Source organism: Amblyraja radiata, unplaced genomic scaffold, assembly GCF_010909765.2.
Source record: "Amblyraja radiata isolate CabotCenter1 unplaced genomic scaffold, sAmbRad1.1.pri S106, whole genome shotgun sequence".
NCBI classification, from domain to species: Eukaryota; Metazoa; Chordata; class Chondrichthyes; order Rajiformes; family Rajidae; genus Amblyraja; species Amblyraja radiata.
This window is the reverse complement of record NW_022630097.1, coordinates 168,832-182,405: the sequence shown is the minus strand read 5'-3', so window position 1 is coordinate 182,405 and position 13,574 is coordinate 168,832. Positions and strand designations below refer to the sequence as shown.

The window sequence follows — 13,574 nt, the reverse complement described above, 5'->3', positions numbered from 1 at the left end:
CAGGCTTTGACCGGTGACGCAGCAGTGTCTGCAAGTTCAGGTATATAATATGGAATGGACAGCATAGAATCTGGAGTGGGGAGGAGCGTATAACAATACAGCATAGAAGTTTATAAGAGGAATAAATAACAATACAGCGTGGAATATAGAAGAATAAAGTACATCACCAAAAAAATACGGAGTAGAACCCGGAACATGCAGAATCTCTGGAGAGAAGAAAGTAGTGAGTTTTCTGGGTGAGACCCGTCTCCAGACTGGTGTCAAGGGAGAGGGAGATACATTGATAAGGACGTGTAAGGTATGAAAGTAAGCATGCAGGTACAGCAGACAGTGAAGTCCGCGATTGGCATGTTGGCCTATATAACAAGAGGAATCGAATATGGGGGCAACGATGTCCTTCTGCAGTTGTACAGAGCCCCAGTGAGACCACACCTGGGGTATTGTGTGCAGTTTTGGTCCCCTAATTTGAGGAAGGACATTATTGCTGTTGAGTGAATGCATCGTGAGTTTACAAGGTTAATTCCCGCAATGGCGAGACTGTCATATGCTGAGAGAATGGAACAGCTGGGATTGTACACTCGTTTAGAGTTTAGAAGGATGTGAGGGTTTCCCATTGAAACATATAAGATTGTTAAGGGCTTGTACACACTAGAAGCAGGAAACATGTTCCCGATGTTGGGGAGTCCAGAACCAGGGGCCAAATTTTACGAATAAGGAGTAAGCTGTTTAGAACGGAGACGAGGTAGGAGTGGTGAATGTGGAATTAGCTGCCTCGTAGGCCGGTGGAGGCAGGTTCTCTGGATGCTTACAAGAGAGAGCTCGATAGGGCTCTTAAAAATAAGGGAGTCATGGGGATATGGGGAGAAGGCAGGAATGGGGTACTGATTTGCGATGATCAGCCATGATCACATTAACCATATAACCATATAACCATATAACAATTACAGCACGGAAACAGGCCATCTCGACCCTTCTAGTCCGTGCCGAACACATAATCTCCCCTAGTCCCATATACCTGCGCTGAGACCATAACCCTCCATTCCTTTCCCATCCAGATAACTATCCAATTTATTTTTAAATGATAAAAACTAACCTGCCTCCACCACCTTCACTGGAAGCTCATTCCACACAGCCACCACTCTCTGAGTAAAGATGTTCCCCCTCATGTTACCCCTAAACTTCAGTCCCTTACATTGAATGGCAGTGCGGGCTCGAGGGCCAAATGGCCTACTACTGCACCTATTGTCTATTGTCCATTGTCTATTTATCCACAATAAACTGCATCTACCATGCATCTGTCCACTCACCCGACCTGGCCAAGTCACCCTGCATTCTCAAAGCATCCTCCGTACAAACTGCCACCCAGCTTTGTGTCATCTGCAAAATTGCTAATGTTACTTTCAATCCCTTCACCTGAATCATTGATGTAAATTGTAAATAGCTGTGGTCCAGCACCGAGTCTTGCGGTACACAACTAGTCACTACCTGTCATTCCACAAGATACCCGTTAATCCCTATACTTTGTTTCCTGTCTGCCAAGCAATTTTCTATCCATGTAAGCCCTCTACCCCCAATACCACATGCCCTAATTTTGCCCACTAATGGCCGATGTGGGTCCTTATCAAATGCTTTCTGAAAGTCCAGGTACGCTACATCCACTGGCTCTACCTTGCCCGATTTCCTAGTTAAATTCTCAAAAAATTCCAGAAGAATAGTCAAGCATGATTTCCCCTTCGCAAATCCATACTGACTCGGGCAGATCCTGTTACTGAAATCCAAATGTGCCGCTATTTCACCTTTAATAATTAATGCAACATGACATCCAGTGACAGTCACGATTGTCTCAGAAAACACTAAACATTAATGATAAAACACCATTGATCAAGCATGTGAACCAACACAATACCAGATCGAAGGGAGGCTACAGATTTTTGGCTATTGAGTAGAGCAACTACACGTGGATACAAACTGTTTTTATGTCAGGCTGTGGCAGCATTGACAGTCCGGAGACGCCTTCCAGAGGGAAATGATTCGAAGAGTTGTTGACCAGGATGGGAGGTACAGAGCCTTGCCAGCTCGCTTCCTGGCCCTTGCAATGTACCGTTCATCAATGGAGGGAAGGTTGCAGCCAATAACCTTCTCTGCTGATCGGACGATTCGCTGCAGCCTCCAGGTGTCGTGCCTGATGGCTGAGGCAAACCAGTCCATGATGGAGAAGGTGAGAACAGACTCTACGATGGCCGTGTAGAATTGGACAATCATTGCCTGTGGCAGATGGTGCTTCCTCAGCTGCCGCAGGATGTACATACTCTGTTGGGCCTTATTGACCGTGGAATCGACGGTCGACCCCCACTTAATGTCCTTGGAGATGATGGTTCCCAGGGACTTATAAGGCTCCACAGATGTGACTGTGGGACATTCCTGGGGACATTAGTCCCATCGAGCCAGCACCGCCATACAATGTCCTTGGAGATGATGTAGGTGAACAGAGGGATCTGGGAATAACTGTGCACAGTTCCATGAAAGTGGAATCCCATGTAGATAGGGTGGTAAAGAAAGCTTTTGGTGTGCTGGCCTTTATAAATCAGAGCATTGAGTATAGAAGTTGGGATGTAATGTTAAAATTGTACAAGGCATTGGTGAGGCCAATTCTGGAGTATGGTGTACAATTTTGGTCGCCTAATTATAGGAAGGATGTCAACAAAATAGAGAGAGTACAGAGGAGATTTACTAGAATGTTGCCTGGGTTTCAGCAACTAAGTTACAGAGAAAGGTTGAACAAGTTAGGGCTTTATTCTTTGGAGCGCAGAAGGTTAAGGGGGGACTTGATAGAGGTTTTTAAAATGATGAGAGGGATAGACAGAGTTGACGTGGAAAAGCTTTTCCCACTGAGAGTAGGGAAGATTCAAACAAGGGGACATGACTTGAGAATTAAGGGACTGAAGTTTAGGGGTAACATGAGGGGGAACTTCTTTACTCAGAGAGTGGTAGCTGTGTGGAATGAGCTTCCAGTGAAGGTGGTGGAGGCAGGTTCGTTTTTATCATTTAAAAATAAATTGGATAGTTATATGGATGGGAAAGGAATGGAGGGTTATGGTCTGAGCGCAGGTATATGGGACTAGGGGAGATTATGTGTTCGGCACGGACTAGAGGGGTCGAGATGGCCTGTTTCCGTGCTGTAATTGTTATATGGTTATATGGTTATATGGTAATGTGATCATGTACCACAATCAGTGCCCGTATCTGCCTTATCCCCGTATCACCTGACTCTGCTATCTTTAAGAGCCCCATCTCGTTCTTTCTTGAAAGTATCCAGAGAACCGTCCTCCGCCGCCCTCTGAGCCAGATAATTCCACTGACTCACAACTCTCTATGTGAAAAAGTGTTCCCGCATCTTCGTTATAAATGGCTTACCCCTTATTCCTAAATTGTGACCCTCTGATTCTGGACTCACACCCCACCCCCACAATTACTGGAACTCGTTTCCTGCCTCTAACGTGTCCAAGCCCTTAATAATCTTATATGTTTCATTAAGATCACCTCTCTCCTTCTAAATTCCCGCATACCAGCACAGCTGCACCATTATCTCAGCACATGACAATCCCGCCACCCCTGCAGTTAACCTTCCGAACCTGCGCTGCACTCCCCAAATAGCAATAATTTGGATACTTCAAATTTACAGATAAAAAAATACACAACATACTGCAGAAGTGGTCTCACTGGGGACCTGTACAACTGCAGGAGGACCTCTTTGCTCATATAATCAACTCCTCTTGTATGAAGGCCAACCTACCATTCGCTATCTTCACTACCTGCATGCTTACTTCCATTGACTGATAAACGGAACCCCAGATCTCGTTGTTCTTCCCCTTTTCCTAACTTGACAACTTTTATGATAATAATATGCCTTCCTGTCTTTGCTATCAAAGTGGATAACCTCACATTTATCCACATTAATGTGGATTTATTTTGGTTTCACCGTCACCTCTGGTCCTCTGTCCACTAGTACACATGGACGATTGTTTGTGTACTCCTTAGTGAAGACGGATCCAAAGTACCTGTTTAACTCATCTGCCATTTTCTTGCTCCCCATAATAAATTCACTTTTTTCAGTCTTAAAGGGTCCAACTTTGGTCTTATTTATTTTTCTTATTGACAAACCTAAATAAGCTTTTACTATCCTCCAGTAAATTGTTGGCTAGCATACCTTCGTACCTCATTTTATCTCCCCGTATTGCCTTTTTAGTTATATTCTGTTGCTCCTTAGACGTGAACAATCCTTTGGCTTCCCGCTCATCTTTGCTATGTTGAAATTATTCCGTTTTATTTTTATACTGTCGCTGACTTCCCTTGTCAGCCACGGTCGCCCCTTACTCCCGTTGTAATTTTCTTCCTCTTTTGAATGAACTGATCCTGCACCTTCTGTATTATTCCCAGAAATACCTGCCATCGTTTTTTCACTGTCATCCCTGGTATCTTTCCAGTCCACTTTGAACACCTCCTCCCCCACAACCCCCTTTGTTCAACTGTAACACTGACAACTCCGATTTGCCCTTCTCCCTCTCAAATTGTAGAATAAAACGTATCAAATTATGGTCAGTAATTCCTAATGGCTCCTTAACCTCAAGTTCCCTTTTCAAATCCGGTTACTTACACGACACTAAATCCAAATATGCCTTCTCCGCAACAGTAAATCCAGAATTGCCTTTCTCATCCAGAATTGCCTTCTCCTAATTTATTACAGATCCAGCCTCTCTACCAAAACGGGAATATTTTGACACAACAAAGAAACATCCCCTTGACAATTTCTCCACAGCCCCGGATACAAGCTCAGGTATTAATATCAACGTCGTCTGACAAGGTTCTTCCCCCAAAGTTACCTGCCATTGGGCGAAAGGTAAAGTAGCGTGATTCGAGAGGATTTTTTGCGATCTGAGAGAGGGCGGCGAGGGCCTGGGGTGATGATGGTGAAGGGATCTGTTGATATGGGAGGCACGGTGGCGCTGCGGTAGAATGGATGTCTAACAGCGCTTGCAGCACTGGAGACCCGTGTTTGATCCAAACTACGGGTGCTATCTGTACGGAGGTTGCACGTTCTTCACGTGACCTGCGTGGGTTTCTGCAGAGAGCGTCGGTTTCCGCCCACACACCAACGTCGTGCTATTGCGTTGAAGGAAAAATTGGCTTGGTGTTAGTGGAAATTTTCCGTAATGTGCGTAGGATTGTGATAATATGCGGACTCGCTGGGTCGAAATGCATGTGTACACGATGTATCTCTAACTTCAACTAAACCAACTAAAGGACAGTTTGGAGTCTGGAGTGAGAGGGGGAGGGAGGGATAGTAGGGAGTTTGCAATGGGGGATGTGTAGATCGTCATTGAACGAAGGCGTGGGTTAGGTTTGTGCAGAGTGTAGTGTGTAGTGAGTCTGTAATGGGAAAAAGTCTAGATTGATGTATACGAGATTCTGAGTAAGGTAAGAGAGAGTACAGAGTGGCGGGAGTATGATTGTCTGGAGTCGATTGGGAAATGAGTCTGCAATGGGGTAGAATGTGTTACGGGTTTAGGTAGGAGGGAGTGTGGAGCAGAGGGAGAATGGTTGCATGCATTCGATTGGCAGTCTCCAGTGCGGGAAGAACATGTCTGAAGTGGGGTGGATTACAACTTCTGGAGTAGGAGGTGCGGAAGAGATGAAGAGAGGGAGATTCGACGTGTGGAAAAACAAGGTCGCGTAGCGTGGATTGTGTTCGAGTGAACGTTCAAAACGAAACATGTGACTTGCGAAGCATTTTGACTATTGGCTTTAGAACCGACTGATCGTTCTTCGTTTCTGCAGCTGACGTTCCTCATGAACAGCTGTTCAATGTGTTACTACACTTCTACATTCCCTGTCCCAGTTATAGAATCTGGAGCGGGCAGCATGGAATCTGGAGTGGGTAGGGGCATATAACAATACAGCATATAGGTTTATACGAGGGGTAAATAAAAATACAGCGTAGAATATAGATGAATAAAGGACATAAACAGATAATGATGGAGTAGCTCAGCAGGGTAATGGTGCGAGAAAACGTTGCTTGTCTAAGGCCAGCAGTATTCTAAAGGATCCCACACATCTCCATCATGGACTGTTCACTCTGCTGCCCTCGGACAAAATATATCGTAGCATAAGGAGCAGAACGGCCAGGTTTTGCAACAGCTTCTTCCCCCGAGCCATCAGACTCTTTTTTTACAATATTTTATTCATGAGAAGTAATGTACATGACAGTGATATAAGCCAAAAATAACATAACACATTTCCTCTACCACTTCTTGTTTTATACTTTATAAAGAAGGAACGTAGAGAGAGTTAGGTAGGATAGGTAGTGCGTGAAAGAGTGATCAAGGGAGACCCGTAGAAACGTAAAACACGAAAAAGAGTTAAAAAGAAAACCAAATAAAAAGAAAGAGAAAAATAGAGAACAGAAGATATAAGAAAGTAAAGTAAGATAAACGGGATATACCTACTTCGTATCTTTACACACCCCTCACCAGGTCCTAAAACCATTTATTTTCAAAGTTATGTTGCACCGCCATCAGACTCTTGATTGCCATTTAATGGGCCGCAACCATTGTTTATTTAATCTTTTTTTAAATCAATTTAGTCTTATTATCCATGTTATCCTTCTGATTAATTTTGTGTTACACGGGGAGCCAAATGCGACGTAATTTCGTTTAGAATTGCATATATCGGTGTATTTCCAAATGACAATAACGTTTTGATTGATTGTTTGATTGGTTGATACACTCCAATCCTCAGGAACTACTCCAGAATCTAAAGAGTTTCTAAAATTATCACTAATGCTTCCACATTTTCTGGGGATACTTCCTTAAGCACTCTGGGATGCAGCCTATCTGGCCCTGGGGATTGATCGGCATTTAATCCATTCAATTTATCTAACACCACTTCCCGACTACTGGATTTCACTCAGTTCCTCCATCGCATTTGACCCCCGGTCCCCTGCCATTCCCCGCAGATTATTTATGTCTTCCTTAGTGAAGACAGAACCAAAGTTGTTATTCAATTGTTCTGCCATGTCCTTGTACCCCATGATCAATTCACCTGTTGCTGACTGCAAGGGGCCTACATTTGTTTTAACTAATCTTTTTCTCTTCACATATCTACAAAAGCTTTTGCAGTCAGTTTAAATATTCCCTGCCAGTTTTCCTTCACAATCTATTTTCACTTACCTAATTAAGCCCGTTGTCCTCCTATGTTGGACTCTGAGTTTCTCCCAGTCCTCTGGTAGGCTGCTTTTCTCGCTTATTTGAATGTTTCATCTATTGTTTTGATACTATCCCTGATCACCTTTGTTCTCCGCGGATGCACTACATTCCCCCATTTATTATTTTGCCAAAATGGGATGAACACTTGTTGTAGTTCATTCATGCAGTTTTTAAATGCCTTCCATTGCATATCCACCGTCAACCCTTTAAGAATCAATTGTCAGTCTATCTTGACCAATTCACGTCTCATACCCTCAAAGTATCCTTTTCTAAGTTCAGAACCCATGTTTCTGAATTAACAATGTCACTCTCCACCCTAATGAATAACTCAACCATACTATGCTCACTCTTGCACAAGGGGCCACGCGCAACAAGACTGCTAACTAAACCTTCCTCGTTACTCAATACCCAGTCTAGAATAGCCTGCTCTCTCGTTGGTTCCTCTACATGTTGGTTTAGAAAACTATACCGCATACATTCCAAGAAATCCTCTTCCTCAGCACCCCTGCCTATTTAATTCACCCAATCTATATGTGGAATAAAGTCACCCATTATAACTGTTTTACCTTTGTTGCCGCATTTCTAATTTTCTGTTTGATGCCATCCCCAACTCCACTACTACTGTTAGGTGGCCTATACACAACTCCGTCCTGTCTGTACTGGTCCCACCTCCCACAGAACTGGTTCCAATACCCTAGACATTTTAATCCCTCCCCCTTGCACAATTTTTCAAGCCACGTATTCATCCGAAATATCTTCCTATTTCTACTCTGACTAGCACGTGGCACTGGTAGTAATCCCGAGATTATTACCTTGGAGGTCCTGCTTCTAAGTTTATCTCCTACCTCCTAAATTCACCTTGTAAGTCCTCATCCCGTGTTTTACCTATATCGTTGGTGCCAATGTGCACCACGACAACTGGCTGTTAACCCTACCCCTCCAGAATGTTCTGCAGCCATTCAGTGACATCCCTGACGCTTGCCCCAGAGAGGCAACATACCATCCTGGAGTCTCGTTTGCGGCCGCAGAAATGCCTATCTATTCCCCTTACAATTGAATCTCCTATTACTATTACCCTTCCACTCGTTTTTCCCTCCTGTGCCGCAGTGCCACCCATGGTGCCATGAACTTGGCTACTGGTGCCTTCCCCTGATTAGCCATCTCCCACAACAGTATCCAAAATGGCATATCTGTTTAGGTATGAGAGGGTATGAGACGGAGATGCCCGCAGGGGACTCCTGCACTACCTGCCTACCGCTACGCTAGCTAATGGGCACCCGTTACATTTCTGTCCGCTTACCCTTTACCTGCGGTGTGGCCAACTCACTCTGTGTTATTCACTACTTTCTCAGCATCGTGGATTCTCCAGTATGAATCCAACCGCAGTACCAATCGTTCAATGAGGTCTGCCAGGAGCTGCAACACCATTCGAAATGATCATGGCTGATCATCCAACTCAGTATCCCATCTCTGCCTTCTCTCCATACCCCTCATCCCTTTAGCCACAAGGGCCACATCTAACTCCCTCTTAAATATAGCCAATGAACTGGCCTCAACTACATTCTGTGGCAGAGAATTCCACAGATTCACCACTCTCTGTGTAAAAAATGATTTTCTCATCTTGGTCCTAAAATACTTCCCTCTTATCCTTAAACTGTGACCGCTAGTTCTGGACTTCCCCGGCATCGGGAATAATCTTCCTGCACCTAGCCTGTCCAACCCCTTAAGAATTTTATACGTTTCTATAAGATCCATCCTCAATCTTCTAAATTCTAGCGTGTACAAGCCGAGTCTATCCAGTCTTTGTTCATATGGTTTCCTGCCATCCCAGCAATCAGTCTGGTGAAGCTTCTCTGTACTCCCTCTATGGCAAGAATGTATTTCCTCAGATTAGGAGACCAAAACTGTACGCAATACTCCAGGTGTGGTCTCACCAAGACCCTGTACAACTGCAGTAGAACCTCCCTGCTCTTATACTCAAATCCTTTTGCTATGAATGCTAACATACCATTTGCTTTCTTCACTGCCTGCTGCACTTGAATTCCTAATTTCAATGACTGGTGTACCATGACACCCAGGTCTCGTTGCCTCTCTTCTTTTCCTATTCGGCTACCATTCAGATACAAGTCTACTTGCCTGTTTTTGCCACCAATGTGGATAACATCACATGTATCCACATTATACTGCATCTGCCATGCATTTGCCCACTCGCCCAACCTATCCAAGTCACCTTGCAGCCTCCTGGCAGCCTCCTCGCAGCTAACACTGCCCCCCAGCTTCGTGTCATCCGCAAACTTGGAGATGTTGAATTCAATTCCCTCATCCAGATCATTAATATATATTGTAAATAGCTGTGGTCCCAGCACTGAAACTTGTGGTACCCCACTAGTCACTGCCTGACATTCTGAAAAGGACCTGTTTACTCCAACACTTTGCTCCCTCTCTGCCAGCCAGTTCTCTATCCACATCAATACTGAACCCCCAATACCGTGTCCTTTAAGTTTGTATACTAATCTCTTATGTGGGACCTTGTCAAAAGCCATCTGAAAGTCCAGATATAACACATCCGCTGGTTCTCCCTTATCCACTCTACTAGTTACATCCTCGAAAAATTCTATAAGATTCATCAGACATGATTTACCTTTCATAAATCCATGCTGACTTTGTCCAATGAATACACCACTTTCCAAATGTGCTGCTATCCCATCTTTAATAACTGACACCAGAATTTTCCCCACCACCGATGTTAGACTAACTGGTCTGTAATTCCACGTTTTCTCTCTCCCACCATTTTTAAAAAGTGGGGTTACATTAGCTACCCTCCAGTCCTCAGGATCTACTCCAGAATCTAAAGAGTTTAGAAAAATTATCGCTAATGCATCTACTATTTCTGCGGCTACTTCCTTAAGTACTCTGGGATGGAACTTATCTGGCCCTGGGAATTTATCGGCGTTTAATCCATTCAATTTACCAAACACCACTTGTATTTTATTGTATTGTATTGTATTCAAATTTATTGTTATTGTCTCAATTAGAGACAACGAAATGAATTTCCCTTTACAGTCAGTATCATAAAAATAAATAAATAATACATAATAAATCATATTAAAAATTAAATAGAATTTAAAAAAAAGCACAAACACAGAAGGTCTACGACACAACATAACACAATGGCACCAAGGTGAGGAAGGCACCATTGTCCAGCCAGCCTCCCCTCCGATCTTCCCAGATGTTCACCCGTGATCGGGGCCTTCCGATCACCCGCAGTCGCCACCCTGGGCGGCCCGATGCTCAGGCCCTCTCGCCGGGCTGATGGAACGCCGACGCCAAACCACGACGGTGAAAATCCTCCTCAGCGTCCCGGATCTCCCGTTCAGCCGCCTCCTACTGGAGTCCGCAGCTCCCGAGTCCGCAGGCCGAGCCAGGCAGAGTCGCAGGACCCCACGATGTTTGTCAGCGCCACCCGCGTTGGGAGCCCCGTGAACCACAGCTCCAGGATGTCGGTGCCGTAGGCCCAGCACTCCGGGCTCCAGACGGCGATCCCCGGTAAGGCATCGCCAGGCCCGCGATGTATCAGCGCTGTCCCGCCGCTGCTGGAGCTCTGGTCGGTCCAGGCAGGAAAGGCTGCGCCAATCCAGTAGGTAGGCCGCTGGGGAGGGGGGGAGGGGGCGAGGACGCGACTCGAATAATAGTCGCGTCCTCTCCAGGAAGCGACTGAAGGACGGTATCCCCCTTACCGTACCCTCTTCCCCCACGTTAAAACATTAAAAACAACATAAAAAACACACTTCAACATAACCAAAAAAACGAAAAAACAAAAAGATACCGGGCTGAAGGTGTAGGCGGCTGGCACCAGCGCCACTGGAAGTACAACACTTCTCGGCTAACTTGGATTTCACTCAGTTCCTCCATCTCATTTAACCCCCGTCCCCTTGCTATTTCCGGCTGATTATTTATGTCTTCATTAGTGAAGACAGAACCAAAGTAGTTATTCAATTGGTCTGCCATGTCCTTGTTCCCCATGATCAATTCGCCTGTTTCTGACTGCAAGGGACCTACATTTCTTTTAACTAATCTTTTCCTCTTCACATATCTATAAAAACGTTTGCAGTCAGTTTATATGTTCCATGCTAGTTTTCTTTCATAATCTATTTTCCCTTTCCTAATTAAGTATTTTGTCCTCCTCTGCTGGACTCTGAATTTCTCCCAGTCCTCTGGTAGGCTGCTTTTTCTGGCTAATTTGTACGCTTTGTCTTTTGTTTTGATACTATCCCTGATTTCCCTTGTTATCCACGGATGCACTAACCTCCCTGATTTATTCCTTTGCCAAACTGCGATGAACAATCTGAGGAAGGGTTTCGGCCTGAAACGTTGCCTTTTTCCTTCGCTCCATAGATGCTGCTGCACCCGCCGAGTTTCTCCAGCTTTTTTGTGTACCTGGGATGAACAATTGTTGTAGTTCATCCATGCAGTTTTTAAATGCCTTCCATTGCATATCCACCGTCAACCCTTTAAGAATCATTTGCCAGTCTATCTTGGCCAATTCACGTCTCATTATAACCATATAACCATATAACAATTACAGCACGGAAACAGGCCATCTCGACCCCTCTAGTCCGTGCCGAACACATAATCTCCCCTAGTCCCATATACCTGCGCTCAGACCATAACCCTCCATTCCTTTCCCATCCATATAACTATCCAATTTTCCCTCAAAGTCACCTTTCTTTAAGTTCCAGAACCCTTGTTTCTGAATTAACTATGTCACTCTCCATCCTAATGAAAAACTCAACCATATTATGGTCACTCTTGCCCTAGAGGCCACGCACAACAAGACTGCTACCTAACCCTTCCTCATTACTCAATACCAAGTCTAGAATAGCCTGCTCTCTCGTTGGTTCCTCTACATGTTGGTTTAGAAAACTATCCCGCATACATTCCAAGAAATCCTCTTCCTCAGCACCCCTGCCAATTTGATTCACCCAATCTATATGTAACCATATAACCATATAACAATTACAGCACGGAAACAGGCCATCTCGACCCCTCTAGTCCGTGCCGAACACATAATCTCCCCTAGTCCCATATACCTGCGCTCAGACCATAACCCTCCATTCCTTTCCCATCCATATAACTATCCAATTTATTTTTAAATGATAAAAACGAACCTGCCTCCACCACCTTCACTGGAAGCTCATTCCACACAGCTACCACTCTCTGAGTAAAGAAGTTCCCCCTCATGATACCCCTAAACTTCAGTCCCTTAATTCTCAAGTCATGTCCCCTTGTTTGAATCTTCCCTACTCTCAGTGGGAAAAGCTTTTCCACGTCAACTCTGTCTATCCCTCTCATCATTTTAAAAACCTCTATCAAGTCCCCCCTTAACCTTCTGCGCTCCAAAGAATAAAGCCCTAACTTGTTCAACCTTTCTCTGTAACTTAGTTGCTGAAACCCAGGCAACATTCTAGTAAAGCTCCTCTGTACTCTCTCTATTTTGTTGACATCCTTCCTATAATTAGGCGACCAAAATTGTACACCATACTCCAGAATTGGCCTCACCAATGCCTTGTACAATTTTAACATTACATCCCAACTTCTATACTCAATGCTCTGATTTATAAAGGCCAGCACACCAAAAGCTTTCTTTACCACCCTATCTACATGAGATTCCACTTTCATGGAACTGTGCACAGTTATTCCCAGATCCCTCTGTTCACCTACATTCTTCAATTCCCTACCATTTACCATGTACGTCCTATTTTGATTTGTCCTGCCAAGATGTAGCACCTCACACTTATCAGCATTAAACTCCATCTGCCATCTTTCAGCCCACTCTTCCAACTGGCATAAATCTCTCTGTAGACTTTGAAACTCTACTTCATTACCCGCAACCCCACCTATCTTAGTATCATCTGCATACTTACTAATCCAATTTACCACACCATCGTCCAGATCATTGATGTACATGACAAACAACAGTGGACCCTACACAGATCCCTGTGGCACCCCACTCGTCACTGGCCTCCAACCTGACAAACAACCATCCACCATTACTCTCTGGCATCTCCCATTCAGCCACTGTTGAATCCATCGTGCTACTCCACCATTAATACCCAAACATTGAACTTTCTTAACCAACCTTCCATGAGGAACCTTGTCAAAGGCCTTACTGAAGTCCATATACACAACATCCACTGCTTTACCCTCATCAATTTCCCGAGTAACATCTTCAAAAAATTCAAGAAGATTAGTTAAACATGACCTTCCAGGCACAAATCCATGTTGACTGTTCCTAATCAGACCCTGTTTATC

At 44.4% G+C, this 13,574-nt stretch overlaps 1 long non-coding RNA gene across 1 annotated transcript; it reads right to left on the bottom strand.

The window, feature by feature from the left end:
• Positions 1–11,494: 11,494 nt before the first annotated feature.
• On the bottom strand, positions 11,495–11,756 carry LOC116969116. The gene is made up of 2 exons (XR_004410630.1): positions 11,700–11,756; positions 11,495–11,593 (listed from the first exon to the last, which is right to left on the bottom strand). It is a non-coding gene; the product is annotated as an uncharacterized LOC116969116 (long non-coding RNA).
• Between the last annotated feature and the right edge of the window lie 1,818 nt (positions 11,757–13,574).